At 45.3% G+C, this 25,078-nt stretch overlaps 1 protein-coding gene and 1 long non-coding RNA gene across 3 annotated transcripts in view; one reads left to right on the top strand and one right to left on the bottom strand.

The window, feature by feature from the left end:
- The window catches only part of KLF3 (KLF transcription factor 3), a 37,579-nt gene extending 36,537 nt beyond the window's left edge, over positions 1-1,042 (bottom strand). Inside the window, exon 1 of one of the 2 annotated variants that reach the window (XM_008017651.3) lies at positions 933-1,042. The gene's annotated coding sequence lies outside the window, so the exon portion shown is untranslated. The remainder of the gene's footprint in view (positions 1-932) is intronic. The other variant, XM_008017653.3, reaches the window with a different exon arrangement.
- Positions 402-23,948, top strand: LOC140710553 (uncharacterized). Its single transcript, XR_012091622.1, has 4 exons — positions 402-599; positions 10,678-10,773; positions 12,613-12,706; positions 20,545-23,948. It is a non-coding gene; the product is annotated as an uncharacterized lncRNA (long non-coding RNA).
- The last annotated feature ends 1,130 nt before the right edge of the window (positions 23,949-25,078 follow it).

The following is a 25,078-nucleotide window of genomic DNA, read 5'->3' on the forward strand; positions in this document are numbered from 1 at the left end:
CAAGTCTTATCTGCCATCTCTAAGAAAGCCACTTCGAAATGTTAGGTAGGTCCCATGGGTCCTGATCCAGGGATCTGTCCCTGGATCCCCACAGGCTCGGCTGCAGGCAGTTGCCTAAGGCGTCCTCCGCCTTCAGCCACGCTGCAATCCTTGCTCCAGGCACTGCGGCAGGTTCTCTCCATGCCCCCAGGAAGACTCTCCAAACCCGGCCAGCTCATTTCTCCTGCCCCGGAGGATCCAGACGCCCTGGCAGCTCCTGGGCTCCAGAACCAAGAATGGGATGCTGCCTCCAATCCCAATTGCCCCAAGTTTCTTTCCAGAGGGCCCGGAGGCTGCTCCAAGTTTGCTCTGCCGGGCAAGCGGCCGCGCGGCGTGTCCTGGGAGGGGGGCGGCGGGGGGCGCGGGCGGAGGGCGGGGAGGGGAAGGACGCGGGAGCCGGGGATGTGGTGGGGGGGGGGCACCGTGAGGGGGAGGAGCAGGAGCGCGCGGCCTCGGCGCTACCTTTCTCCAAATAACGTTGCCACACGCGGAGAGCACGGAGATTTCTGGGGCTTTGGAGGGAATCGTGAGCGGGCGGGAGGAGGCCGGGGACCACACAGGTGAGCCCCCGCCCGCGCCCTGCCCGGGACGGCGGCGGGAGCTGCGGTCCCGCTCCCCACCACCCGGGGTCCGCACGGTGCCTCGCCTCAACCCCTCACTTTCCACCGCGAACCCGTGACCCCCTCCCTCCTTGCTCGCTCTCCGCCCCCACCCCGGCTAAGTGGAGCCGCCGCACTTTCCCAAGCCCGCAGGCGCCCCCCACACACACCAGCGCTGCACCTCGGACCCATTCCCCGCGGCCCCCTCCAGGGGAAAAAATGAAACCAGACTGGCCGAGGAGCGGGGCGGCAGGGGCCGGGGTGCGGAGCAGAGGTGAGGGAGACGGGACTTACTTTGCGAGGCGCGGTGCGGGGCGCCGCCGACGAGAAATAAAGGCCCCGATCCGGGCTGCCTGGAGCCCCCCGAGCGCAGCAATGTCAGGGCTCCAGTCCGGGCGGCGTTGGCGGCGGCGGCCGCAGGGGACGGGGACGGGGACGGGGACGGGCGCGCGTGCGGCGGGCGCTCTCGCTGCGCTCCGGCTCGGGCCCTGGCTCCGCGCGGCTCCGCTCCTGGCTCCCCTCTGGCTCCTGGCACCAACTCCGGGCAGTCACATGACGCCGGCGCCGCTCGCTCTGCGAGCCTCCCGGGGCTGGCGGGGTAAGTAGAGGCTGGGACCCGGGGTGGGAGGGTCAGGGAGGGGAGAGGGAGCCGCCGCGGCCGCCCGGGCTGGGCGGGTCCCCACCCACTTGGGTGGAGGCAGCCGCCGGAGGGGTCGGCCGAGTCACTCGCGCAAACACGCACCCCGCCCTGCGCCCTTCCCCCGCCACCCCCGCCTCCCGCGCCGCCTCCGCCCCGCCCCGCCCAGTCACCCGGGGACGGCCTGACAGACACTCATTATTCCCCGGAGCCGGGCGCCGCCCCGCCGGCCCAACCTGTCCCGCGAGGCGCGGCGCGGCCGTGGGGCTGGGCGTGCGCGGCGCGGCCTCCGCCCCCCGCCCGGCCCCGTGCCCCCGCCCGTGTCCCCGCCCGCGTCCCCTCCCCGCGCCCTCCGCTCCGGAGCCCGCGCCCCGCCCGCCCGGCCCCGCCGCCGCGCCGCGCCGCGCCACCGCCCGAGCCCGGGGGGAAGGAAGGGCGGCGCTGCCCGCTCCGGGCGTCACACGGCTGCGGCCCGCTGCGCCGCTTCCAAAACACACAGCCGGGCTCGCGGGCGAGCCGAGGCGGGGGGCGCGGGCGGCCAGGGCCATCGATCAGCCTGCTCCAGCGGGAAGGGCGGCCCCGGGCGCGGCGGGAAGGGCTGGGCCCCGCGGCCGGCGCGGCGCAGCCTCTCCTTGGCTGAGCGCACTCAGCTCACTGCAGGAGAAAAGCCGAGCCGAGGCGGCCGCGGTGCAGGAGCGGGTGGGCCGGGCGGGTTCGGGAGGGGAAGAGCGGCCGCTGGGGAGCGCCGAGCCTCCCTGGCCCCGAGTCGCCGGGGTCAGGGGACACCCTGTGGGCGCGCTCTTTCTTTGTGCCCCGGGGCGACGGGTCCCCCTGGCTGGCGGCCCAGGCGGCGCCCCCCGCCTCTTGGGACTTTTCTTTGAAGGCCCGGGGACCCCCAGGGCAAACCTCCCACGGGCCAGGCCTGCAGCTGTAGCTAAAAAGCGGCATTTGCGCAGCCGGGCTTGCCTGGAAACTTGGCAAACTTTGGTCGGATCCTCCCCTGCAGAACGAGGGCCTGGCCTGGCGACACCCTGATTTCAAGTTGCTTCTAGGGACCGAGCGCCCTAAGCTCAGTGGGCTTCAGGGCGCTGCGAGCGAACGGGGTGGCACAAACGCGCGTTCGGTGCAAGCCAGGCCCCTTCGAGGACTTTGTGTAGATTGGTACCGAAGTTTAATGCCTTCTGGGTTTCTTTTAAACAGTATTAATGTAATAATGAATGTAATAAAAAGAACAAAGGACAAATTGGTTCGATTGTTTAAGGTCCTGTGTAATGTTTAAAACCGCCCTTGCTTCGGTGTATGGCTTGTTATTGCTTCAAGATGTTTTAAAGGCCCTTTAAGTTGACCCACCTCGCTTTGATGCTTCATCCAGACATCGTACTGCTTAAAACAGAGTGATAAAGTATATTCCGAGCCGCTTCACGTAGCTACACAGTGTTGTAAAATTAGTACCCGGTAACCTCAAGTAGTGAAATCGCATATTGTAAGTAACACAAGTCCGGGAAAGGCCACGTGGAGGATACCCAGAACTGACACCGGCTCTTGGGACGTCGTGCTGTCCCCTAAGCTTCATCTTTAAAATGTAAAGGGTGTGATTTTTTTTTTCTTCATAATGAATAAAAGACATTCCAGAAAAAAAAAAAAAGTTGGATTCGTGTCAATTACTAATTGCTGTTTATTGATCACTGACATCATTAAATGTCTGATTGGCTGCCTTAAGGTTTGCATTAGCGGAACACCGTGTTAGGAATGCCTGGTGGAACTGGCTCATAGTAGGTGCTCAAAAAAGTATGGATTTTTCTCCAGGGACGCAGTGACGAAAACTCATAAGCACATAAACCATGTTTTTTACATTGTTCATGTGGGTGTGGACGCAAAGGGGAAGAGCGAAATAGGCCTGTTAGAGAAAAGTGTGGCCCAAGATAAGAAGGGAGTGGTTTTGATATGGAAGGGGCAGGCGGCAAAGGAGTAGAAACGCCATTTTAAAAACTTAATTAGTGAACACAGTGTGTTCGGTGCCCTGTGGGAAGCTGCTCAAATGCAACTTGTCAGAAATGAATCTATCTAGTGCTGGGTAGCTCAGTGAAGGACACCATCATTCTTCAAAGTGCCCAACAGGGTGGGGCGCAGTCGCTCACTCCTGTAATTCCAGCACTTTGCCAGGCCGAGTTGGGTGGACCACTTGAGGCCAGCCTGGCCAAGTTGGCGGAACATCGTCTCTACAGAAATTACAAAAATTAGCCAAGCATGGCGGCGCACGCCTGTAATCCTAGCTGTGTAGGAAGGCTGAGGCAGGGTAATTGCTTGAATTCAGGAGATGGAGGGTGTAGTGAGCTGAGATCGTGTCACTAAACAGAGTGAGACTGTCAAAAAAAGAAACAAACCAAAAACAGAAGCCCCTAAGCCCTTCTCGATAGTAGGGCATAGCCCATGATTCACTGAGTCCTGGACCTTCTTGGTCACTACCCACTCTCTGGCCACTATGCTGGCCCAGCCTGTTGCCACCGTGTCTTGTTGGTCATCCTGTTTGTAGTATGGCTGAAGCGTGAAAAAGGCGTTGGAGCACGGGAGTGAGTGCCCTTTCCAAAGTGCAAGCCTAATCATGTCAGTCCTTTCAATGGCTTCCCATAGGCTGAAGTCCTAAGCTTTCCACCCCTGCTGGCCTGGCCTCTGCCTGTCATTACAGACACTTCTCCCTCTTCTCCCTTCCTACTGTTTTCCAGCAATGCTGAACTTCTTTCCATTCCTTTCTTCCAACTCTGTCTTCCCACCTTTGGCCCTTTGCACATGCTCATTTTTCTAGGTAGAAAAGCCTTGTCTTCTCCCCCAACCTGACCTCTACTCCCATTTCCCTAAATTCTATCCGTTGTTTCAGTGTTGGCTTAAATGACATATTCTCCAAATATGTATTCTCTCACCGCACCTTTGGACAACTTGAGGTGCTCTGGTAACATCTAGTGGGGCCTGACGGGAGGTGTTTGGGTCATCAGAGTGGATCCTCGTATTTCTACTCTTGTAACACTTTTCATTCTTGTAATTGGCTATTTAATGATCTCTCTGTGGCACTAGACTGGAAACTCCATGAGGGCAGGGACCTTGTCTTTTCAGCAAAAATGTATTCCCAGGGCCCATATGTTCAATGAATTGTCAAAGGAAAAATGTGGTTTATGAGTTGAGAGGAAGGAGGAGTCATTCTGAGCTGAAGAGGTGAGCGGAGGCTACAGGGAGGCAAGTGGCCATGAACCATACCTCCATCAGTCCAGGGGCTTCGAAATGGTGAAGAGGAGGGAAAAGGGAGTTACACCCACTGAGTGCTTTTAAGCAACGGAGTGAGAGAGTAAAAGTGATGCCTGGGTCTTTTTAAAATTCCTAATACTAGCACAGTGCCTGGAACACGGTCAGGTGTTCAGTAAATCCTGCATGACAATCTCAAGTGTGATCTTTGTGGTAGCTGCTTTGCCCTTTTTCCTTGCTGATGGCAGGCCAGTCTGGTTTAGGTGTAGGAAGCCTATCTTCAGTGGAGGATACCCATGCCAGGTCCCAACAGAGGAACCCTGGTTGTTCCCAGCCAATCCCAGTCTCTTTTGCCAGTGACTGGTTGGAGGGTAGGTGTGCAACCTAGTTCTAGCAAGTGGGACATGAAGGGAAGTGTGCTAGGGGTTTGTGGGAAATCTGTTTCTTCCTGATACAAGGAAATCCCCAGACCTGCTTTGGAAGTTGTTAGGTGAGGATGTGATGCTTGAAGCTGTGGTAGCCATCTTGTATTCATGAGAGAAAGCCAACGTTTCGATTTCCATGTGGATGGTTCTTTTTTTTCAACCATTCAGTTTTCAGCTCAAATGTTACCTCCTCAGGAATGACTTCCTTGACCACACAATTTAAAACATACCCCCCTTCCTCTTTGCTGTGGTTCGGATGTTTGTCCTTTCCAAATCCCATGTCGAAATTTGATCCTCAGCGTTGGAGGTGGGGTCTGATGGGAGGTGTTCCGGTAATGGGAGTGGATCTTCCATGGATAGATGAACACTGTCCCTGAGGATGGGGAATAAATGAGCACTTCCTATGTTAGTTTTCAAGAAAGCTGATTCTTACAAAGAACCTGGGCCAAGCGTGATAGCTCACACCTGTAATCCCAGCACTTTGGGAGGCTGAGGTGGGCAGATCACCTGAGGTCAGGAGTTCAAGACCAGCGTGGCCAACGTGGTGAAACCCCGTCTCTACTACAAATACAAAAACGGATACTAGCCAGGCATGGCGATGGGCGCCTGTAATCCCAGCTACTCGGGAGGCTGAGGCAGAAGAATCGCTTGAACCTGGGAGGTGGAGGTTGCAGTGAGCTGAGACCGTGCCATTGCATTTCCGCCTGGGCAACAAGGGCAAAACTCTGTCTCAAAAAAAAGAAAAAAAAAAAAAGAGCCTGGCACTTCCTTCCTGGCTCTCTTCTTGCCCTGTGATCTCTGCACACACTGGCTCCCCTTCACCTTCTGTCATGTGTGGAAGGAGTATGAGGCCTTCACTGGATGCCCAGTCTTCCAACCAGCAGAACTGTGAGCCAAATAAATGTTTTTTCTTTATAAGTTACCCAGCCTCAGGTGTTTCCTTTACAGCAACACGAAAAGGACTAATATGCCCATTCATTGTTTAGTCATTGTCCTATTTTCTTTTCTTTTTTTTTTGTATATCACTAACTAAAAATACCCCTTTCTTTTTTTGTTTATTTGCTACCTTTTTTTCTATTAGGATGTGAGCTCTGTGAGAGCAGCGACATTGTTTTATTCACTTTTTCTCAAGCTTCTACAACAGTATCTGACAAACAGAAGGTGTTCCATAAGTATTTGTTGATTAATGTATGACAGCTAAGCTACCCCAGGACAATAACACCATGTTGAAATGGATTCAGGGGCTAGTGGACACAAGCCACTGCAAACCTCCACTTTCTCTTTTGTGACTTACATCACAATATATTCCATCTCAGGCAGTCTCTTCCTGCTACACAGATACATTTTCTTGAGATTCCTTATTTCTTCTCCAATCTACTTTAGAGCTTTTCTATTCCTTCCCAGGGAATTTCTCCTCCTCATTTGAGGACAGACAGAGCTACCAAGGCAGAAAAGTGTCATGTGCTTGTGAATTTACGGGTAGCACAGATACATTTACCTTAAATGAAAACAATGCTATATGATTTGAAGTAAAATTAGAAATGCTAGGCTAAGGATTATCCATCTAAAACATTACAAAAGGTCTGTAGATTCTCTGCATCATCTCTACAAGTTTTCACCTATGTTATCTATCCATCCATCCAATTTAGAATTGCCAAGAAATATTGAGGTTGAGTTAGGTGACCATGAGTTCTGATGAAGATCAGACTGGATGTATGATCCACCCCCACCCCCAGAAGCTCTTAGCATTTCTAGTGCAAGTGGACAGTTATCTTGGATTGTGTTTGGCAGGACAGTGCCATGACAGTGGCATAGCTGAAATGTTGGTTCTTGGGATCTAAGTCAGAGAGGTAAAACAGAATAAGGCTGTAGAGAAATAGCCAAGGGATTGGTGAACTGGACATTCCAAATAGATTGAAGATTCCAAATAGATGTCTTGGGAATAATGGAGTGAGTGACCTGGAAGGTTAGGAGGTGAGTTGTCAGAGAATAGGGACTACCTGTAAGTTTAGTATTTAGAGGTGAAGCAGTCCTAGGGGATGGTGTGATCCAGGGAGTGCCTGTGGAAGTGGGAGAACTAGAAGGGAGTGGAGAAGATCCCTGAAGATGAAGAGATGAGGGAAAAGAGTGACTGGGGTGTTAAACATGGTTCCATGTGGATCCTGAAATTACTCAGAGCTATGGCCAGAGTAAGACTTAGGCCCTCAAGTCGTGTCTTAATTCCGAAAAAAAGCCTCTGAGAAACGTGGATGATAGCCACCAGGAGAGAATGGTTAGAAGATACCTTCCTTTTTCTATAGTTAAATCTGCTTTCCTTGAATCATGATTATTCAAAAATAATCACTTGGCTGGGTGTGGTGGCTCATGCGTGTAATCCCAGCACTTTGAGAGGCTGAGGCAGACAGATCATCTGAGGTCAGAAGTTTGAGACCAGCCTGGTCAATATGGTGAAACCCTGTCTCTACTGAAAATACAAGCATTAGCCGGGCGCAGTGGCATGCACCTGTAATCCCAGCTACTCTGGAGGCTGAGGCAGAAAAATTGCTTGAACCCGGAAGGTGGAGGTTGCAGTGAGCCGAGATGGCGTCACTGCACTCCAGTCTGGACAACAGAGCGAGACTCCATCTCTAAAAAAAAAAAAAAAAGAAAAGAAAATCAAGTGTGTTTCATTGTTTATTGGTTATTTTGCAAGTAAAATATGTCAGTAGTTTTATTTCCTACTTTTTATTGAAAATATATTATTTCTGCTTTATTGAGAGTTTCAGTCAACTTTTGGAGACCTGTCAGAGACCTTAAAACATTATTTATACTATGACTTCAAAGGGAAATGATTTATAATTTCCAAATCAATGTCCTACATGTACAAAGAGACTGCAACTTCTTGCTGAGTTGGAGACTACCTAGATTTTTCCTGTGCTGGTAGTCAGAGTAAGTAAAGAATGGGAGACCCACAAAATAAGAAAAATGACCTCCCTTGTTTTGGAATGAGGCTGTTTTTCAACTATTTTGGAGTAAGGTGAACTCTTTATGTTTCTCGCCCTCTCCTCTATGTTATGGAATAATTATTGGCATTTAAATCTTGAATTTAATCTACTTCAGTTAGTATTGCTTGAACATTTACCATAGGTCTTGGGTGGGGCTGATAATGCAAGAAATATGTATGACATAATCCCTGCATTCAAGGAATTAAAGAGAATATATGTATTATTCTGCTTAATTATTACACAATGCAGAAATAATAATATAATGAATAAAATTTATTTTATTTTATTTTATTTTTGAGACAGAGTCTCATTCTGTTACCCAGGCTGGAGTACAGTGGCGCAATCTTGACTCACTGCAACAACCTCTGCCTCCTGGGTTCCAGCAATTCTCCTGCCTCAGCCTGCCAAGTAGCTGGGATTACAGGGGTGCACCACCCTCAGCTAATTTCTGTATTTTTAGAAGAGACGGGTTTTCACCATGTTGGCCAGGCTGGTCTTGAACTCCTGACCTCAAGGCCTCCCAAAGTGCTGGAATTACAGGTGTGAGCCACTGTGCCTGGCCAAGAATATAATGAATAAAATTTAGAAAAGGACAATGATATGAGAGCTAAATGGATAAAAAGGTAAATGTATTTTTCCAAAATATGAGTAGTAATGTGTGGTTTGGTTTTTGTCTTCAAGAAGCTTACAGTCTTGCAAAAGAAATCACATCTGGTCAGGAAATCCTCAAAATCTTCATGGAGGAGGTGATATCTGTGTTAGAACTTCATGGCTACAGAAGGGGCTAGGAATCACATTTTAGGGTCTGGAAAGGGCATGGAGGCAAAGGGTCCAACAGGAAACTGGGTCACTTAGGAGTGGAATGAGATAAGGCAGGAGAGGTCAGCCAAGACCATGTTGTGGAGAAAATTGGAATTTGACATCGGGCAACCACAGGTTTTTAAGCAGGTGAGTGGCATTAGATAGCATATAAAAATGACATGGAGTTTAATGTTAATATAAAGCTCCAACAGTGCAGAGCAGAAGGCAGCAAGCAAAGGGTGCATACATCTATTCATGTATATATAGATATATCATCTCTCTCTCTCCCACCCTGTACACACATGCACATGTACATGTGCACGTGTGAGCATTTTTCTACCTTAGTGACTTAGCCAGCAAAGAGGCAGTGTGTGTACACTGTGCTCTAGGGAAGTGGTCTTGCCACCTTTTCTTTTCTGCTCATTCCAAGTGCATTGCATGCCCACACTTCCAAAACCCTGAAGTTTGAAGCATTTCCCTCCGTGTAAAAGCTCAGTTGCACAGGCTCCCCTGGTGCTTGGCTGGGAAGAGGACCTCAGCCTTTTATTCCTTGTTCTCCCAACGCGGCAAGCCATTCTGCATTCACAAATGCTTTGGAAGTTTTGCTGATCTGTCCTAGAAAAAATTAAACACATGGTTCTCCCACATGAACAGTGGAGAGTTCTTCATCACCCTGGCAATTAAAAAAATTTGCTACTACACAAAAACATGAAAATGAAAATAATGGTCATATCCAAGTGATAGGAGTAGGGGGAATATTTTTTCTTTGCCTTTCCATATTCTGTGTTTTTTTTCTTTAATGAGCATGTATTCCTGTTGTAATAAGAAACAAGTGTGTTTTTAAAAATAGCTAAAATGCTGGGCATGGTGGCTCACGCCTGTAATCCCAGCATTTTGGGAGGCTGAGGTGGTGGATCGCTTGAGATCGGGAGTTCGAGACCAGCCTAGCTAACATGGTGAAACCCTGTCTCTACTAAAAATACAAAAATCAGCCTGGTGTGGTGGTGTGTGTCTGTAATCCCAGCTACTCCTGAGGGAGGAGAATCGCTTGAACCTGGGAGGCGACTTTGCAGTGAGCCGAGATTTTGCCACTGCACTGCAGCCTGGGTGACAGAGTGACTCTGTCTAAAAAAAAAAAAAAGCTAAGAAAGAAATGGGCAGTGGGCAAGTTGTGTATAATTAAGTGTCGGATCTGAAGCACAGTTTTGCAAGTTGGCCCTTTGGAAGCACCTCAGAGCCAGAGGTGCAGTCCTTTGCTTGGGATTTTGAAGGGGGCTGAGTCTAGGGCGGCAGGAGGTGGTGAAAAGGGAGGCTCTAGAAATAGAGGGCAGTGAGAGAAGGTGAACATCTTTTATTGAGTGTTTGGCTTTCTTTCTTTTTTTTTTTTGAGACGGAGTCTAGCTCTGTCGCCCAGGCTGGAGTACAGTGGCACGATCTCGGCTCACTGCAACCTCCGCCTCCGGGCTTCAAGTGATTCTTCTGCCTCAGCCTCTGGAATAGCTGGGATTACGGGCATGTCCCACTACACCTGGCGAGTTTTTGTATTTTTGGTAGAGACAGGGTTTCACTATGTTAGCCAGACTGGTCTCAAACTCCTGACCTCGTGATCCACTCACCTTGGCCTCCCAAAGTGTTGGGATTACAGGCATGAGCCACTGCACCCGGCCGACTCTGTGGCTTTTTAAAGGCTGCTTGGTTAGTTGGACCTGTGCTGGTTCTTGGAACTGGAATTTTTTCAAAATAACACGTACAGAATTTGCTTGACAAACCTTTCCAAAGAGGAAAAGCTAAAAACAAACACCAAAAACAAAACAAAACAACAAAAAAAACAAAACCAAAAATAGAAAAGCTGGCAAACTAGAATGAGTAGAGCTGAAGTTCCTATTTCTGAACAGATAGGAATATATTAATACTTCTGGATCAAGGTCCATTCATCCTCTCTGGGGATCTTTTGCCAGGATCTGCTGATTTGATGGGAAACGGAGGTGTCAGCAGTTGTGGATGTGAGGATGTGAGAGATGACCTGCAGCCCCCAAACACCATTACCTTGTCTGGTGCGTTGTCTCAGCAGGAGGGGCTTCTAGCTGCTCCGCTGTTTCTTTCTGAGCTGCATCTGCTTGTCTGTTATTGTTCATAAGGTTTTCTGGGTAACTATAAGCAACGGCCTTGTTAGTTCCTCTTGAGATTGCCCACTACTCCCCACCCTTATTTCTCACCTCCCAGCATCCTGTTTGTCTCCCTGACTCTGTTCCCCGCCCTGTCCCCACCCTTACAGAGCTACTAGCCCTTTTAGCCATGTTTTCTTCCCTTAGCTCATTAATTTTAACCTTTTATTAAGTGTTCTCACATCAAACAAGGCATGTCATCTATCCAATTTTTTATTCGTTAATTTGTGCTTTCTTCTATCATGAATATCTTTAAAATATGTCTAGATGTATATTGTAGTCTGTTTTCCCTTTCTCCTGTTGTCTTGAAGATACTGTATTTCCAGAAAATTCTAAAAGAATGGAAGAGGATAAAAGAAGGTATGGACAACTTTGAATGATGTAAAAGGCTTTTTTTTTTTTTTGGTGCGCTTTGCCTATTTAAAGTTACTTGCTTATGAGAGGAACAAGAAATCTACAATATATAGTGTGTTCACGCTCACATCGATATGATGTTTAGTTTATTAGATTTTCCAGAATATTTTAGCCAGTCAATAATTTTTTGTTTGTTTGTTTGTTTGTTTTTTGAGGCAGAGTCTCGCTGTGTCACCCAGGCTGGAGTGTAGTGGTGAGACGTCATCTCACTGCAACCTCCGCCTCCCGGGTTCAACAGATTCTCCTGCTTCAGCCTCCCTAGTAGCTGGGACTATAGGCGCGTACCATCACACCTGGCTAATTTTTTGTATTTTTAATAGAGATGGAATTTCACCATGTTAGCCAGGATGGTCTTGATCTCCTGACCTTGTGATCTGCCTGCCTCGGCCTCCCAAAGTGCTGGGATTACAGGCGTGAGCCACCACGCACAGCCCAGCCCGTCAATAATTTTATATGAAGTGTCTGGACTTACATTTAAATTGTTCTCATTGCTGTTGCAAATGGGTCTATTAACTATGAAACGTTATAGAGTCTAGCACTTAAGTTTTGTAGGTTTATGAGAAATATTTACCATTTAAAAAAATATCATCATAAAAGAAGTCATCAGTGCTTTAGCACAACTAAATATATAATTCTGCCTAGTAGTCATGGTATTTTCACAATAGAGAAAATTCACTTTCTAAAAAAGAGAAACATTTAGTTTTTTTTTTTTTTTTTTTGAGACGGAGTCTTGCTCTGTAGCCTGGACTGGAGTGCAGTGGCCGGATCTCAGCTCACTGCAAGCTCCGCCTCCCGGGTTTACGCCATTCTCCTGCCTCAGCCTCCGGAGTAGCTGGGACTATAGGCGCCCGCCACCTCGCCCGGCTAGTTTTTTGTATTTTTAGTAGAGACGGGGTTTCACCGTGTTAGCCAGGATGGTCTCGATCTCCTGACCTCGTGATCCACCCGTCTCGGCCTCCCAAAGTGCTGGGATTACAGGCTTGAGCCACCGCGCCAGGCCTAACATTTAGTTTTTAAAAAAGGAGGGAAATGCTTTCAAAATTTGAGTACAACTTTTGTTACACAGTAATGTATCTAATCAGTTTCTTTTTCTGCACTAAAGATAGGGGAAATGGGTTCAAAAGAAGCAGAAATTGATGATGGCATTCTAAACTCATATCAGTATCTCGTTTCTTTAGCTATTTCATCAATATCTGAAAAATAAGATTTCCCCTGAGATTCACACAATGTGTCTCCTTTTCCATGTTTGTTTATTTTCTTATGTGGCAAACTGTTTCAAATGCAATTAATTTTCTTTCATTTGGTACTGTGAAGATGAGGGCATCTTAAAGGAGTTCCCAAGATTCAGGAGGAAACAGGAGAAGTCTTGAGGAGCGTTTATCACCACCTCCCAGGAGAGATACTCTTGGTAGGTTATCAGCTTACTTTCTCGAACCATGTATCTCAAGATACTCCCAGTTGTGATGCATTTGAAAGTACCTGTCTAAATTCTAGTCCTCAGGACTTTTCAATTTTCATTAGGTGGTAGTTATCAAATGAGTAGTGTAGTTTGGATAATGACAAAATTAGTCACATTTATTAATGTATTTCCCTTAACTTTCTTCTGTACCTGCAGAAGTACCCTTAGATCCAAACAAGCAAACAAACAAACAACGCCCCCGACCCCCGGCCCCATCCAGAAAAAAAACCCAGTTAATTTAATCTAGACCATTTGGTACAGATGACTGACAAAGATGCATTGTATAATTCAGACACACAATTGCTGTGTCTGAGATCTTGGCTCATTGCAACCTGCACCTCCCAGGTTCAAGCAATTCTCCTGCCTTAGCCTCCCGAGTAACTGGGATTATAGGTGTCCACCACCACACCTGGCTAATTTTTCTATTTTTAGTAGAGACGGGGTTTCACCATGTTAGCCAGTCTGGTCTCGAACCCCTCACCCCGTAATCCACCTGCCTCGGCCTCCTAAAGTGTTGGGATTACAGGTGTGAGCCACTGTGCCCTGCCAACACTGTTGAGTACATTATCATTTCAATGCCAGATAACAGCCTTAATTTCTGTCTCTCTCTCTCCCTCTCTTTTTCTCTCTTTCTTTCATATGGAGTCTTGCTCTGTCACCCAGGCTGGAGTACAGTGGTGTGATCCAGGCTCACTGCAACTTCTGCCTCCGGAGTTCAAGCTATTCTCCTGCCTAAGCCTCCCAAGTAGCTAGGATTATAAGCTTATGCCACCATGCCCAGCTGATTTTTGTATTTTTAGTAGAGATGGGAATTTCACCATGTTAGCCAGGCTGGTCTTGGACTCGTGACCTCAAGTGATCTGCCCACCTCGGTCTCCCAAAGTGCTGGGATTACAGGCTAAGCCACCACGCCTGGCCCAGATAACAGTCTTTCTATTCCATCATCTTTAGAAATTAGGAAAGGAAGGCAAAAAATTTTAGCCTATTTTAAAGAAAACCTTTCCTGTGTCATTGTTTTAAACAGATATGTGTATCATTCACCTTTTCTTTTCAAATCTGAAAAACAAATTCTCCAAAAAATTTTTAAAAATTGTTTTTATACTCTAGAATTATTACCACCACTACCACCCTGTACAGTTTACATTTCTAGTTAGGAGCTGGGTGCAGTGGCTCACGCCTGTAATCCCAGCTCTTCGGGAGGCTGAGGCAGGTGGATCACTGGAGGCCAGGAGTTGGAAACCAGCCTGGCCAACACGGCAAAATTCTGTCTCTACTACAAATACAAAAATTAGCTGGGTGCAGTGGCACACACCTGTGATCCCAGCACTTTGGGAGGCAGAGAAGGGGGGCGGATCACTTAAGGTCAGCAGTTCGAGACTACTCTGGCCAACATGGTGAAACCCTGTCTCTAGTAAAAATACAAAAATTAGCCGGGTACAGTGACGCATGCCTGTATTCCCAGCTACTCAGGAGGCTGAGGCAGGAGAATCGCTGTTGCAGTGAGCTGAGATCGTGCCACTGCACTCCAGTGTAGGTGACAGAGCAAGACTCTGTCTCAAAAACAAAAACAAAAACAAACCCAAATACATTTCTAGTTTGCTTGAACTCTTGTAGTTGTTTATAAGCTACTTAGAGCAAGGGCTTTGTCTTTTTTATAGTTTCTGTTACAATTTTTATACTTAACAGACAGTTCTATATTATTCTAACAACCAATTTCCTTGGCCATATAAATAACTTTTCTTTCCGGTTTTTTTTTTTTTTTTTTTTTGAGACAGAGTCTCAATCTGTCACCCAGGCCAGAGTGCAGTGGTGCTATCTTGGCTCACTATAACCTCTGCTGCCCGGGTTCAAGCGATTCTCCTGCCTCAGCCTCCTGAGTAGCTGGGATTACAGGTGCCTGCCATTGCATCTGGCTAATTTTTGTATTTTTAGTAGAGACGGGGTTTCACCATGTTGGCCAGGCTGATCTCGAACTCCTGACCTCATGATCCACCCACCTTGGCCTCCCAAAGTGCTGGGATTATAGGCTTGAGCCACCATGCCTGGCCATATAAATGACTTTTAAAATTTGAATTTATTTCTCCATAAATAGGATGCTTATACTATTATTTATTTAGTGTGGATTTGTATTTTTATATCTTGTACCTTATGGCTTATCACTTGCTTTAGTACCTCTGTTATATTCTTGAAACTATGAACTTTACTCAAAATAGTATAATTTAAAGCCATTTCTCAAGGAAAATATTAAATATAATTAAATTTAATTATAATATTTAATAATTAAATACTATATTTAAAGTATTCTAATTAAGAGTTTCATGTAAAATGTCCTGTTATATCACATAAAAATGGATGTCCTATCGAAATGAGAAAAATTCTCTTATCCCCTTCTCAGGGCATGCAATGGGGTGTGGCTTGGGCTTGCTTCTTTGGTGCCCTGCTGCTCAAAACCCCTAGGGGTGGCTGGGCACGGTGGCTCACGCCTGTAATCCCAGCGCTTTGGGAGGCTGAGGTGGGCAGATGCCTTGAGGTCAGGAGCTTGAGACCAGCCTGGCCAAGATGGTGAAACCCTGTTTGTACTATAAACACCAAAATGAGTTGGGCATGGTGGCACATGCCTGTATCCCAGCTACTCAGGAAGCTGAGGCAGGAGAACTGTGTGAACCTGGGAGGTGGAGGTTGCAGTGAGCTGAGATCACACCACTGCGCTCCAGCCTTAGCAACAAAGCAAAACTGTATCAAGAAAACAAAAAAACAAAAAAATCCTCGGGGGAGCGGGCAGAGGGGCAGGCCGTGGGGAGTGTGGGCTCCAACCCCATGGCAGCATCTAGGGGTGAATGTTTACCGCTCCTGAAGCCCCAGTGGGCGTGTGTTATCATGTGCTTTTTTTAGTTTAGCCATCCGTAGGTGGCTTGTGTCAGTCAGCTCCATTAGACCCCCTGCTTTATTGCAAGGACAGAGGGCTTTCTGCGTCTTGTTGTTTCTTGCCTTGGTGTACTAGAAGAACTGGATCACACATGGGCTTGGAGAATGAGTGCAAGGTTTTTTGTTTTGAGACAGAGTCTTGCTCTGTTGCCCAGGCTGGAGTGCAGTGGCACCATCTTGGCTCACTGCAACCTCTGCCTCCTGGGTTTAAGTGATTCTCCTGCCTCAGCCTCCCAAATAGTTGGGACTACAGGCATGTGCCACCACGCCCAGCTAATTTTTATATTTTTGGTAGAGATGAGTTTTACCAGGTTGGCCAGGCTGGTCTCGAACTCCTGATCTCAAGTGATCTGCCTGCCTTGGCCTCCCAAAGTGCTGAGATTACAGGTGTGAGACACCACGCCTGGCCTGAGTGCAAGGTTTTATTGAGTTAAAGTAGCTCTCAGCAGATGGGGGAGCCCGAAGGCGGATAGAGTGAGAAGGTGATTTTTCCTTGGAGTCCAGCCACTCAGCAGCCTGGGCCCTCCTCCGACTACTCTGGCCAAACTGTGTCGTTCTCCCGGTTGATGGCCTGCCAGTGTCTATCAGTGTACTCTTAATGTCAGTGCGTTCCTCTCGACAGCCAGCTGCTTGTGTTCTTCCGCTGGTGTGTTCCTCTTAACGTCCAGCCACTTGTGTCTCTGCCTGCTAGGATCTCAGGGCTTTTATAGGCACAGGATGGGGGCATGGCAGGCCAGAGTGGTCTTGGGAAATGCAACATTTAGGCAGGAAAACAGAAATGCCTGTCCTCATGTAGGTCTGTGGGCACAGGCTCAGGGGTGGAGCTCTAGCTAGGGACCACACCCTTCCCTTCCCTACACTTCCCTGCCCTGCTCTGGTATCACTGTTATATCACATAAAAATATTAGACTGGGGGTTAAATGAGGAATGCTTACTGAAATAGCCAAGGACTGAAATTCCTGCTTATGTGTGAGGTTGGGAACACACTGCTGCCTCACCGTAACTACTTTTATTTATCATATTGCTTGGATGCAATTATATGAAAAGAAACATAGCAACAAGATTTTCAAAGGTCATGTGAAGATGGGATCAGGTGGCTAGAAAGCCACTTGAGGAATATTACACTCCTTTTTCCTATTAAATTAGAGAAAATAATTTTTTTTTTTTTTTTTTTTTTTTGAGACAGGGTCTCCCTCTGTCACCTAGGCTGGAGTGCAATGGCACAGTCTCAGCTCACTGCAGCCTTAACCCCCCAGGCTCAAGTGATCCTCTTGCCTCAGCCTTCCAGCTAGCTGGGACTGCAGGCACACGCCACCATGACTAGCAAATTTTTTGTATTTTCACCATGGTGCCCAGGCTGGTCTCTGAACTCCTGAACTGTCTTGGCCTCCCAAAGTGCTGGGATTGCATACGTGAGCCACCGTGCCTGGCCAAGAGAAAATAATTTGTTTGACATTGGCTCATGTTTCATATCAAGTGAATCAGAAGAATCAGATTTTTTTAAAAAAGTAATTAATTCTTTATGGTATTTCTTCTACCTGTGATTGCACAAACACACATGAACTGTTTGCCAAAGCCCACAAAACAGAGCTGAAATGTATTTCTCGGTCCTGCTGCTGATCTGGTTATCTGAGGCAAATGCCTATTCAATCAAAAAAACAGCAAGAGGGGAGCCAGGCAAGGTGGCTCATGCCTGTTTGGGAAGCTGAGGCGGGAGAATCACTTGAGCCCAGGTGTGCAAGACCAGCACAACATAGTGAAACCCTGTCTCTACAAAAAATAGAAAAGTTAGCCGGGTGTGGTGGTGCGTGCCTGTAGTCCCAGCTACTCAGATGGCTGAAGTGGGAGGATCCCTTGAGCCTGAGAGGTTGAGGCTGCAGTGAACCATGATTGTGCCACTGCATTCCAGCCTGGGCAAGAGAGTAAGACCCAGTCTCAAAAACAAGAAAAAGAGCAAGCGGCAAGAGGAATAGTATGAAGCCTTGGGAAAGAAATGCCCAGCATTAATCAAATAGGTATTATTCAGAAGTAGGGCATGATGGATATTTATTATCTAGTGTTAATGGTAAAGCAATACCTTTTGGAAATGAAAGCATCACTTTGGACTATGATATTGCAGTTCTTCTCTATTTCCCACTTTGAGTAGAACTTGTGCTCAAGTTGTTAATGTTCAGAGACTTGGATTTGCCAGTGCCTTCTCTGACTCTCTTTGCTTTCAAGGCTGGGGTTGGGTGTAAATGCTGACTGTGTGTTTTCCAGTGATTTAATTAACATCTCTTTATAATATCTGCTGGATTCCAACCTAGATCGGGTAGAATTAAGTGTTTTTAAAAGTTCCTGTCATCAAAGAGTTTTTAATCTAGAGTGGAAACCAGATAAACTCACAAAGATGACTAATGGTATGAGGAAGTAAGTGATACATTAAAAAAAAAAAAAAAAGTCCCTAAAGACAGTGGTATTACTTTATTACTTTGGCTTCAGAGGGTGAAGAAGGCTTCGTGTGAGACGAGGGGTTTGAGCTGAGCCTGTCAGGATGGTATTTCTGGAAGTGATACAGAGACCAGTGTGGTTTCAGCAGATGGATCCTGTGGGGGACTTGGGGAAATGAGGTTGGATTGGCAAGAGAGAGAGCTATGCAGTGCTTAAATTTAGGCCAAGGAGTTTGGATGTTAAACAATTAAGGACGTACTCTACCAAAATTGGATTTTCCAAGACCAGCATGGATTTCATGACATTTTGCCCTTTCCAATTAAGGTGATTTAAGTGTGACAATATTTAAAGTTTAACAAAGCATATATATATATAAAAATCAGGTAATATGTATTTTTTTCAGACTGTGTTCTAATTTGGTATTTGGAAATAGAATCATTTATCCAGTCTTCAAATATTTGCTAAATATCTGTGCCAGGCTCAGGATTGGACATTTGTGGAATAGGTCAACAATGATTTATTAGGTGCCTACTATGGGCCAGGCTCTGTTCTAGGCACTTAGGGTACAGTATAGAGCAAAAAGAAAAACACTTACTCTCATGGAGCTTTTATTCTAGTGGTATCTTTGCTAGGGCGGCCATAGCTGGGTGGCTTAAACAACAGATGTTTATTTTCTTACAGTACTGGAGGTTGGAAGTCCGTGATCAAGGTAGTGTTGGCAGGGCTGGTTTCTTCAGGGGAGCTGTGCGGGAAAGATTTGTTCCAGACTTCCTCTTGTCGACTTGTAGATGGTCCTCTTCTCCCTTTGTCTTCACATCATCTTCCCTCTGTCTGCATCCACATTTTCTCTTAAAAGAACACTGTTCATATTACATTAGGGCCTACTCTGATGACCTCATTTGAACTTAATTACTTCTATAAAGATCCTGTCTCCAAACACAGTCACATTGGGCTGGGTGTGGTGGCTCATGCCTGTAACCCCAGCCCTTTGAGTGGCTTAGACGGGCAGATCACTTGAGCCCAGGAGTTCGAGACCAGCCTGGGCAACACAGCAAGACTTTGTCTCTACAAAATACACAAAAATTAGCCAAGCATGGTGGTATGTGCATGTAGTCCCACCTACTTGGGAGGCTGAGGTGGGAGGATTGCTTGACCCTGGGAGGTTGAGACCAGCTTGAGCAATGTGGCAAAACTCCATCTCTACAAAAAACTAGCCAGGTGTGGTGGCATGTGCCTATAGTCCCAGCTGCCCAGGAGGCTGAGGTGGAAGGATCACCTGAGACTGGAAAGTCGAGACTGCAGTGAGCCGTGATCACACCACTGCACTCCAGCCTGGGTGATGGAGTGAGACCTTGTCTCAAAAACCAAGTAAACAAACACAATCCAAATGCAGTCACATTCTTGGATATGAAGGATTAGGACTTCAACATGAATTGTGGCTAGGGACACAGTTCTGCCTGTAACAAGTAGAAATTGGTGATGGAGCAATGAATAAACCCTAGAAGTTGGGTGGTTGTTTGCAATGTGGCAGTTGCTGTACCAGGCATGTTCGTGTGCATTTCATTGAATGCTTGTAACCAGCCTGTGAGATAGGCGTCGTTATCTCCACTTTACAGTGAGGAAACTGAGGGCAGACCATATTCGTTCATCGGGAGGTTTGCTTTTGTCATAGTATGTTTAATGCTTTCGTTGGGTCAAAGCCTTGGAAGTAGAAATTGAGCTACAGCTAAATGTGTAGCTGAGTTCATGGCGAATTCAGATTCAGAGCAGACCAAAGTCTGGATGTTAAACTAGAGCTGGGGGTGGGGAAGGTTCGTTTGTTTGTTTTACATTAGATTCTAAGAATAAAACCAAAGATAGGAGGTTTTTGTTGTTGTGTTGTTTTTGTTTTTGTTTTGAGACAGAGTATCGCTCTGTCGTCCAGGCTGGAGTGCAGTGGCACAACCTCAGCTCACTGCAACTGCCACCTTGCGGGTTCAAGTGATTCCCTGCCTCAGCCTCCCAAGTAACTGGAATTACAAGTGCACACCACCATGCCTGGCTAATTTATTTTTGTATTTTTAGTAGAGACAGGGTTTCGCCATGTTGACCAGATTGGTCTTCAACTCCTGACTTCAAGTGGTCTGCCCGCCTTGGCCTCCCAAAGTGCTGGGATTACAGGCATGAGCCACACATGTGGCCAGGAGTAATCTTTACAATTAAGTATCTTTTTTTCTCTGTAGACAGTCCAGTATATTGTATAATAACATTTTTATATATAAAACATTATTATACAAATTTATAATGATAATTCTAAATAATTTATGATACATATATAATCATTTTATATATAGCTTACATGTTATATAGTACTGATCATTTTCCTTTTGATTATCTAGATTCAAATAAGTGTATAGGTCATTTTTGACCTGAACCTTTTGATTTATCCCCAGATTAGCAGCCTGCCTGGGCACTCCTCCTGTGGGAGAAATCCTCTTTGCATCATCAGCTTTGCTTTTGATTCAACCCTGCAGCTCCTCTGGTGGGCAGATTCGGATTCAGCAAACACTTACGGAGGTCCTGCTCACCATGTAGCAGGTCATTTTACATCAATCCATGTTTCTCAAAAATATGGAAAAGCAAAGGATAACATGGTGTGTGTTCTATGAACATCCATTTTATTCCATTATTTTATGAAATAAAAATCTAAATACACTGATGAATAATTTAAAACATAATTTCAACATTGAAACAATGTAGATATATATTATGGTATAAAATGAAACATTTGCATGAACTTTTTAGCTAAGACCTGTTTCAAAGAAGTTGCTTTTGTTTTTAGTGTAGCTTGAGTTCAACACAGATGGGAATGCTTACTTCTTCCACTGGGATTCTTGGGAGAAAACACTGGAGAAGTTCTAAGCACTTAAATTTTTATTTTTTATTTTTTATGTTACTGATGGGTTCTTACTCTATTGTTCAGGCTGAAATGCAGTGGTGCAATCATAGCTCACTGCAGCCTTGACCTCCTGAACTCAAGTGATGCCCCTGTCTCAGCCTCTCGAGTAGCTGGGACTACAGGTATGCGCCACCACACCCGGTTTGAACACTTTGTTAATCCAAATTTCGTAACAACCATGTGAGGTATATGATCCTTATTTAAGACATCAGAAAACAGAAGCTGAGATAAATTATCTTGTCTTAGTTAATACAGTAAGTAAATAGCAGAGACAGATGTCAAGCTTCCTGGCTCTAATTCCAGGGCATTTTCTATTGCACTAAAGCCACTCCTTGGATGAGCAGGCTCAGTCTTCATGGAGCTGGGTAGGTCTCACAGCTCTGCATTTCCACCAGTACCACCCTCCTTCATTTATTAATTCATGCACTTACTTACCCTTTACTCGACAAATATTTATTGGGAGGTAAATTTGGGCCAGACTTTATTCCAGACCCTGATGACAAGGGGGTAGCAGTGAAGGCATAATTCGTTCCCTCATGGAGCCTACACTTTAGTGGGAGAACAGATATTCAACAAATAGTTACCAAAACATTTTTCAAAACTGTAATAAGAGTTATAAAGGAAAAAATGTAAGGTGCCAGAAGAGGAATAAAACAGGTGAATTAATCTTGACTGATGTTCAAGGTCTCTTTCAGAAAGTTGACCTTTGAGATGAAGTTTCAAGCATGAGTTAACTGGGGGAAAACTTATTTGTACTTAAAATAGTTAGAAATTACCATCCTACAAAACCCTTCATGACAATTCTGTCTATCTCCATTAGATTTCTTCTCTGTTCTACAAGATCAAATACTCACTTTCAGGTATCACATTTATTCTTTTCTATTATATTGTTCCTACTATCTGTTCATCCATCCATCCATCCATTATCTATCTAATAAACTTTCCTTGAGCACCTGATATAAACCTGGCACTGTTGCACCCCAAATTCTTTATTTTTTCCTCTCCCTTCTCCTTTTTTCTTTTTGACTCCTTTTTTATCTACCCCTTTATATGATTCTTGAATCTGCTATTTTTGACACCCATCTTTGATGTTATTCTCTTCCCAGTTCTCTTCCATCTCCTCCACCTTGACTAACAGTATAACTACTCATTCTATTTTCAACAAATGGGTTCTCCATTTTTATGAAATAAATATTTTTCTAATCAGGTGCAAGAATATAGATACTTGTTTGTTTTTACTTTTAATTTCCTTTTTGGTTTTATCGGCTGATTGTAGTTTCTATTTCTTAATAAATAAATGCCACTAATATAAAACAAACTTTTTGGGAGATTCCGTCTATCTATCTCTATCATTTATGTGTATTTTGGATTAGTTCTTTTTTTCACTATAAATATCTGGAGGTATACAGCTCTATTTGTTTCACATAATATAGCATCTGGAACTAATGATAATTGCTTCCTAAACTTTTCACATGCTTTGAAAAGAGGCACGTCATGGCCGGGCACGGTGGCTCACACATGTAATCCCAGCACTTTGAGAGGCCGAGGTGGGCAGATCACTTGAGGTCGGGAGTTTGAGACCAGCCTGACCAACATGGAAAAACCCCATCTTTACCGAAAATACAAAATTAGCCAGGCATGGGGGCACATGCCTGTAATCCCAGCTACTTGGGAGGCTGAGGCAGGAGAATCACTTGAACCTGGGAGGCAGAGGTTGCTGTGAGCCAAGATCATGCTATTGCACTGTCATCTTTTCTAGGCCTGTTAATATGCTTATTGTACTTCTGATATAAATGTACAAATAGATTCAGAAATGCATAGCTCCAAGCTAACCTTCTTTCGGCTTCTTCTATCAAGTCCTCTTTGTCTTCTCTGTCATAACCTGGACATGAGAAATTCTGGTCAATGATATAGCATATCATCAACTATTTAGGCAAACCGAAGGAAAAGTTCTATACTTTGTTCTCTAGCTCCATATAAGTCAGTCAAATCTACCAAATCTTTGGAAAGTCTGAAGACCCAGAGTATACTACATAGTGAGTTCTACCTATCAAACAATAAGTAGAGGGGACATTACCTTATAGTCATGATGGAATAACAATAGCCTGATCTAACTGCCCATTATAAATTATTGTAATTAATAACTGCCTTTGGACATTGAGCAACAGTCTATATATGACTGTGATCCCTAAGAGAAGAGAAACAAAGTGAATTCAATGACTGCCCTGGTTTTCTGTCTGAAAGCAATTTCTAGACCACAGATCCAGGAAGGAGGGATCTGAACAGATCCTAGTAGCCTCACTGAATTGATGAGATGAAGATCAGAGTTTGGGGAGGCTGAGGTGGTGAGAGGTAGTAGGGCAGAGTTCTGAGGAGGAGGAAGCTATGCGGAAAAAGAGCTCCAGAAATATGCATAGGAATCTCTTGAATTTTTGCTGAGTATTAGGATACAAGTATATAGAATGATGCTCTACAAGTCTGGGCAAGAAAAGACTTTTTTAGTTGTAAGCTGAATAAATCCCAGAGCACACATGAAATGGGAAAGTGTTTGTTGTCTGACTAGCCAAAGGGGAGTCCTCATTCAGCTCTGAAGCATTCAGTGGAGACCTTGGAGGCATCACAAGTTAGAAAGCAGGGCTGAACTATCCTTGGAGTGAAGGGTACTCTGGACCAGGGGTGGAAATTTTTTGTTAAATTTTCAGACAGCAAACATTTTAGGCTTGTGGGTCATATATTCTCTGTCACAACTAATCAATTTTAGTGTGAAGGCAGTCATAGACAATAGATAAGTGAATAGGTATGGCTGAGTTCCAATAAAACTTTATTAACAAAACTAGGTGGCTATTCTGTAGGCTGTAGTTTGCAGACCTCTGTTCTAGAACAGTGCTGTCTAGTAGAAATATAATGCATGCCACATATGTAGTAAAAAGAAATAGATAAAATGAATTTTAGTAATATCTTTTACTTAACAGTATATCCAAAGTGTCTTCAATAGGTAATCAATATAAAATTGTTAATGAGATACTTTGCATTCTTATTCTCATACTAGGTCTTCCAAATCCAGCGTGTATTTTATGCCTTTATCACGTCTCAATTCAGATTAGCCACATTTCAGTAGCCACATGTAGCTAGTGACTACCTTATTGGACAGCACAGTCCTAGCCTCTCTCTAGTAAAGCTTAAAAACAGATCTTGAAGATTAGCAATTAACTTCACTGCCTAGCGGAAGAAAGCCCAATACTATTTAAAGGAAGACAATATAATGCAAACATTTAATAATGTAATAACAATGCCAGCACCAAACAAAATTACTAGATATGCTAAAAAGCAGGAAAAAATACCTGTAACAAGGAGAAGAGTCAGTTAAAAGAAACAGACCTGGAAGTGACAAGGTAATGGAATTAGCAGACAAGGATGTTACAACATATTTTATTATTGTGTATAAATATTTAAAGGAAAACACAAAAGTAGTTGGGTATGGTGGCTCACGCCGATAATCCCAGCAATTTGGGAAGTTGGAATGGGAGGATTGCTTGAGTTCGTAAGTTCAAGATCAGTCTGGGCAACAAAGTGATACTCCATCTCTACCAAGGATAATTTAAAAATTAGTTGGGTGTGGTGGTGCATGCCTGTGGTCCCAGCTACTTAGGAGGCTAAGGTGGGAGGATCATTTGAGCCTAGGAGGTTGAGGTTGTAGTGAGCTGTGATTGTACCACTGCGCTCCAGCCTGAGTGACAGAGTGAGACCCTGTCTCTAAATAAAATAAAATCAAAAATAAATGAAAACACAAAAATAATCAGAAAAAAATGAAAGATGTAAAAAAGAACAAAACAGGACTAAATACAACATCTGAAATGAAAATCCACTAGATGGGATTAATAGCAGATTAGGCAATGCAGAAGAAAAGATTAGTGAACCTACAAATATAGCAACATTACCTATGCAAGCTGAATCACAGAGAGAAACAAAAAACTGAAAAAAAAATGGTGAACAGAGACCCAGTGATCTATGGGATAATATCAAGCAGT

This window comes from Chlorocebus sabaeus, chromosome 27 (assembly GCF_047675955.1).
Source record: "Chlorocebus sabaeus isolate Y175 chromosome 27, mChlSab1.0.hap1, whole genome shotgun sequence".
NCBI lineage: Eukaryota > Metazoa > Chordata > Mammalia > Primates > Cercopithecidae > Chlorocebus > Chlorocebus sabaeus.